Below are 6,084 nucleotides of genomic sequence, written 5' to 3' on the forward strand. Positions count from 1 at the left end.
CTTGATCAGAACAGAACTGTCTGAACACAGCTCAGTGCTCTTTCATTCTGGGATTAATTAAGACTGAGGAAAACACTGCTGAATCCTCTTCTGGAAGACCAAATCCAAGCACTTTTTGAAGCACATCATGAACATTTGCTCCTACATGTTATTTCTGTGTTTCTTAGCAGAAACTCATTAGCAATTCAGTAGTGAACGGATTATTCATTAGCTGGTAGCAATATGGAGCTGAAAACTGCTAAGAGTGCCAAAGGAGGCTTTTATCTGTATTGTGCATGCCAGATAAAGGACAAAAGCAAAAATGATAGCAAAGGCTTGAAAGTCTTGACCTAAGCGTTGTTTTTTCAGTCAAAATAATTTTTGTGAAAAATCTCAAAAATTCTTGGGGCCAGCTCTTACAGAGAATGAATGAATGTCTAAGGTTTGCATGCAGCAAGGACAGGTCCACAAGTAAGCAGCAGAAAGTGTTCCCCAGGCTTGGCACCACAGCAAGAACATGTGCAGATCAGATACTCCTATTGCCAGAAGTCCTTCACGTGTGCTCCACTGCAATAATTACATGAGATATTGTATGTGCATTTACATCTTTATAAAAAGAAAAATCCAACAGACAAACTGCTGACAGCTGCCCACAAGGGATCCATCAGTAGTGGAGGAGGTCACATTCATTCCATTTTCAGACACTATTAGAAGAAAAATTTCTAAGTGTTTAGTCAGTGTCCTGATACAATATATTTGTAAAACGTTATAAAAACTCACGTGACCATATTTCACTGAAAAGATACTCTTCACTGAACTTTTTAGTATTTGGTTCAAAAGAGAGTACCTGACCTAGTTAAATAGCCCTAAATCTGTCTAGATGCTTATATGAGCCATTTTTTTCAACTTAAAGCCCGTTAGTTCAAAATCTTATCACAGATAAAAGTTTAAAATTGAGTGACCATATCTACATTGTTTTCACTATCAGTGCACACAGTATCTTGAAATCCCGTGGGATGGATTTGTGTGCATCTTTTAAATAAAAAAATTCAGCAAATGCAATATTCTTTCTAAGATCTTAAGATGGGCAAAAGATGAATAAATGCTGATCCAGCTAAACTTCAGCTAAACAGTTTCGTCTGGCCTTCTGGGATTGCTTATTTTTGTCATCTAGGAAGTCAGAATGTACCTTGAGAGTGTTGGGGGGAGCGAGTTATGCAGAGAAGCACGAGGCGAGAGGTTAGGATTCAATTCCCATCTCAAGAAAAAACTCTCTGGTTTTGTGTAATCTTACTTGACACAAAATTGGAGGAGACCTCTTGAGCCATGGAGTCCAGACCACAGAATCCATAGCAAAAAGCACGATATATACGTGCCTGGTATAGCTGCTGTACAGTGAGGGTCATATGATGGGATGAGACTTGAACCACTGCATCAGAGAGGACCTGCTGCTGCACATGCATGATCACTTTGGCTTCAGGAGATGAGTCTCAGCCATGGTGTCATTTGTCAGTGCTTTGTGCAAATATGCTGAGCCACAGCTCTTCTGCTGCCCTGCATCAGACAAAGTTCCTCAGCTGGTGAGTAGGAAAACATCACAGAAAGAAACCCTGAGCAATAGTTTCATTTAAGGTAGCAGTTGCTTCCCTTTTTTTTTACCTCTGAGCTCCACCTACCCACAGTGTAATTTCAAGGATTTCTGGGTTAAAAGCTCAGGCAGTTATGACTGCTTGGTAGAGAGGCCTTCACTCTTCATCAGAAGGTGAATGACCAAGAGCTCCTTTTTCAGGAGAGATTTTTTTCCCGTTCACAGCAAGCAGGCAGATGTTGACTGATCTTTACTCTGGCAGCTGGTACGTGAAGCAGACTCCTCCCAGAAGCAGGAGTAGGTGGGGGCAGCCAGATCCCAGCTGTGCAGCTGGGCTATGGTTTGCAGTCACTGGACAGACCTGCAGTGAAACTTCTTTGGTGCAACATAGCAAAAAGACCATACATAAACCTGTCTGGCTCCAAGGAACAGCACAGCTGACTTTGCACCAGTCCACAGTCCTTTTAATCTAGATGAGAGTGCCGCCCTAGCATGACCTACAAGCTGAAGAATTAGTTAATTTTCCCCTCTGATTAATAGCTCATGTAAAATTAGTAGGAAGGAAAAAAAGATGTGCTGGTTAACCACCACATCTTTCTTGGCGGGAGGATGTAAATGTTGAAGGCAGAGATAATATTACCTCCCCTGGGCAGTAGACGCTTGGTGGCTTGGAGCACATGCCTTTAATAATCAACATCAGTATCTCTTTCATGTCACTGAACAGAAAATAGGGCCTCTTCAAAGAGACTAACTCAGAAAAGAAACTGTTAAACAGGCCTGACTGGGTTGAGCAATGCTGGAAATTAAGTACCCTGGAGGGGCAGGATTAGAAGTGAGGTCAGCACTCTCAGACAGGGCAAGGGAGTGCATTAATAGCCCTCTGTACTGCCTCTGAAGTTCAGATGGTTGTCACTGAATATCCACGCAGCCCTCTCATTCTCCCCCTCCATATGCTGCACTGTTAATTAGCATTCTGCCTTCTTGTCGTAAAATACATGAAGTAGCTGGTGGCCAGGAGCTTACTGGCCTAAGCTTTTGAACTGCTGTGGAGTTTCAATTACACAGCCTCACTGAGAATTATTTATTTTTTTTAATCCTGACTTTTTCATAATGTTAATCCACTAGTAGATACTTGTCCTTTATCTAAGACACCAAGGCGTTCAGCAAATGCACAGGAAAGAATGAGGCTTTGTTCCTTTGCCATCCGGACTCCTGTTTCATGTGCTTCAAATAAAGGAATTATTTCTTTCTAATGACTCAGAGTTTTCTTTGCCTTAACCCTTCTAGAGACAAATTACTAGCTGTACACTGATGACATAATTTCTCTCCTGGACGGTAACTAATACAAAATTAACCTTTCAGCAGAAGCACCTTTAGAAAAGCACATCTGTTTTTAGCCTGAGAATTTAAAAGGTTCTTAATAAACCTGGGCTTTCAGTAGCAATGTGTTTGGCTATTGAAGGTGCCTTGCAATGTTCTATTCTTCCAGACTGTCAGAGCAGCTCAAGAAGTGCTGCAAAGCAAGAGTAAGAAGTCGGGGCTGTGCTTACAAGGTATCTCTGCAGTATAACTGAGAGGCATGGCCAGGTCTCCCAGTGAGGTTTGTCTGTCCCTCCATCGCTGGGCCATTTGGAAACACAGAGCCCTTGGAGCCACATGCAGAGAATAATGCACCCTGACAGCATAGCCTGTGTCAGGGCAGGCTGGCTGGCCTGGGCAGGGAGCAATGCTGATACATTTACGCTGCTTGCTGACCCACAGCTCCGAGTCAGGAAACCAGGGGATCTTGGCAAGATATTTCATTGTAAAAATTCAAAGATACTGTTGATGAAAACAAAAGGAAACAAGAGGTTTTGTTTAGGTGACTTAAGGTACAGTCTTTCTTTGAGTCCAGACTCTTTTGTCATAACCACTTTCATGTATGGTTCTTTCTAACAAGGGGTTAGTTTCTGTCCAGTGTAAACATGTATAAACCAATTAATTACTGCCTGCTCTGGCCAGGAAACATTGTCAAGCACTTTGCTAGAAGGCTGGGTATTTAAGCACAGATAAAGCTGGTAGAGTTTGGATTCTAGAGTCAGTAGCATCTGAAAGAGTTTGTCATTGTCTGCAGAGGTCTGGGCATATACTTTTTGAACTGAACACCAGCAATTTGCTCACTTCTCAAGTTGATAAAGAAAAATGGAAACACTTGAGAGCAAATCTTCCACCATCCACTGTTCAGTGCTTAAATTGCTCTGGCTTAAATTTCTTTGCACATCCTCTCCCCAATTTACTCAAATGTATAATTTCTTTCCATTTTCACTTCTTTCCAGGAGCAGATTTTTACATTTTACCTCTTGGATTGCTTCAACAGCCAACCCTACAAGCTTAGCTACAGAGGACCTTGAGACCTGATGCAGATATTTTTCCAAATAACAGGGAGTTAAGCTCTTGAGTGGCTCACAAACTCAGTGTTGTTTCTATTGAACTAGAGAACAGAGCCTGGTAAGCAGAGTCCTCCCAAGGCTACACAAAAATGCTAGATGCATAACCAACTTGAAGGCTTTTCCTCTATGCACAGCCAGCAGGAATGCCAAGGGGAACAGGAGAGATTAAAACTTTATCTCATACAGCAGACTGCAGCACTGCCTCCCCACCACTTCTGCTGCAGCTTTGGGATTTAAGTTACATTGGGGAGGGGTCTGGCTGGTGAGCCAGCATACCCCAAACACATTCAGGCCTGCCCCTTAATCAGCTCCACCCAAGATGTGCAGGTGTTACTGGCACCCTGGTACAGCAGCAATGTCTGCAAAGACCAGTGAACCAGGAAATAAGAGACAACATTTGTGTCAAGATTCCTCTCTCCCAGCTCAAAGATCACTGCACTGGCCAGGTTCACCATTTAAACTAATCCCTGCTTCATTGTGCAGATGTAGATCTTCAAAGGGATCTTCTCTCCAAAACCATCCCCAAGAATTTAAAGCAATTCAATTTCATGGTATCTTTTTGAGGAAAGTACTGCTGAATGTGGAGGTTTGGGGGGTTTTAAGTAAAAGACACTGAGGTATGATGAAATTAGGAGTCTCAGAAAGCCAGAGTAGAATTAGAAACAGATCAATCCCAAATTTCCAGTGTGTGCCATCACACATTTCTTCGTGATGCAGCTCAGGCGATCCAACAGGCAAGCAAGCCTTGGATGCTATTCTAAATTGCCGAATGTAGATGAAGTTTGTTACCCTAATTCTCTAGTCCTATTTCTGAGTCTTTGAACTCTCAGTCTCAATCAACTGGTATCCAGTTCACTGGTATCTGTATAGGTCCACGAGGGTGACAAAAATGTATACCTATAGGATTTTCTCATTTTTAAAAAAGGGCAAAAAGGTATATGTGATCAATTCAGTCAAAGATCAGCAAAACTCTTTGGATATTTCTCTCTTACTTCTACAGAATGGGTACAGTATATTCCAATGCAGTTTTGAAATAAAATTTAGTGCTTTGCCTATGCTTTTGCTTATTCTTTGTTTAAGAAATCATATGTATTTTGTCTAAATAACTGCAAATCAGTGAATTCTATTCAAAATGAACTTTCACTATTGTTTGTTTAGTTGAGAAACATTTTGCTGAAAAGCCACAAGAATAAGTGTGATGGTCTGCTCAACAATGTCTTTTACCTCTTGCTCTGCTGAGAAAAAGCATTGGGACACCACTGTCTGTTTCTTTTTTTTGATCCTGCTTCAGTCAGGGATATCAAAAGATGCAGGTGACAGACTGGATACATACACTTGGGGCAGTAACATGTGTTCAACAGTACCAATGAGAACAGTGCAATTAAGAGGAAGTTTGATTTCTAAAAAGTAGGCTGATTAAATCCAAAATATGCAGACATATAAGCAGGTATTTAGTTACTACAATTATTCCATGTAAAGATGGGGTAACGGCTTTTTTTTTTTTTTTTAATTTCTTTCAAAGAGGCAAATACATAGAATTCAAAGCTACATTCTCCTTCATGGTGCACTTGTTACTACAAACAATACTTGTAAAGGGGTCTCTGTTGACAATGACAGGCCTGAATAAACACTCAGCTGGCACACAGGTTTCCATTAGCACAAGTTTACATGCCTTGTCATGCTTTTCCAGCCATCATTTGTCACCATGCTTTGCACAAGATCAGCAAACACTATTCTCTCACAAACTTTCCCCCATTACTTTCTTAGGAGAAGAGGAAGGGAGAAAAAAAGAAAAAGGGTAAGAGGTTAGAAGGGCAGCTTAATCACTTCTTCAGCAGAGCACTCAAGCTTTGCACTGAAGGGCAGCTTCAAGCCTCCTCTCTACAGACTAAGAGCAGTGCCCTGCTGCTCAGCAGTCTCTGGGGCAGCTCTCCTGGCATAAGGCTGTGCTCCTTGACAGCATAGTGGAGCCAGAGCCACAGAGGGAAGCACAGCCAGGCTCGGGGATTATTTCAGTAGTACTTAACTGGCCACAGCGTCTTGGTGCTACCAGCAGATCTGCAAGCCAAGCATCTGTTTTCAGCTTTC

Source organism: Aphelocoma coerulescens, chromosome 2 (assembly GCF_041296385.1).
Source record: "Aphelocoma coerulescens isolate FSJ_1873_10779 chromosome 2, UR_Acoe_1.0, whole genome shotgun sequence".
Lineage (NCBI taxonomy): Eukaryota > Metazoa > Chordata > Aves > Passeriformes > Corvidae > Aphelocoma > Aphelocoma coerulescens.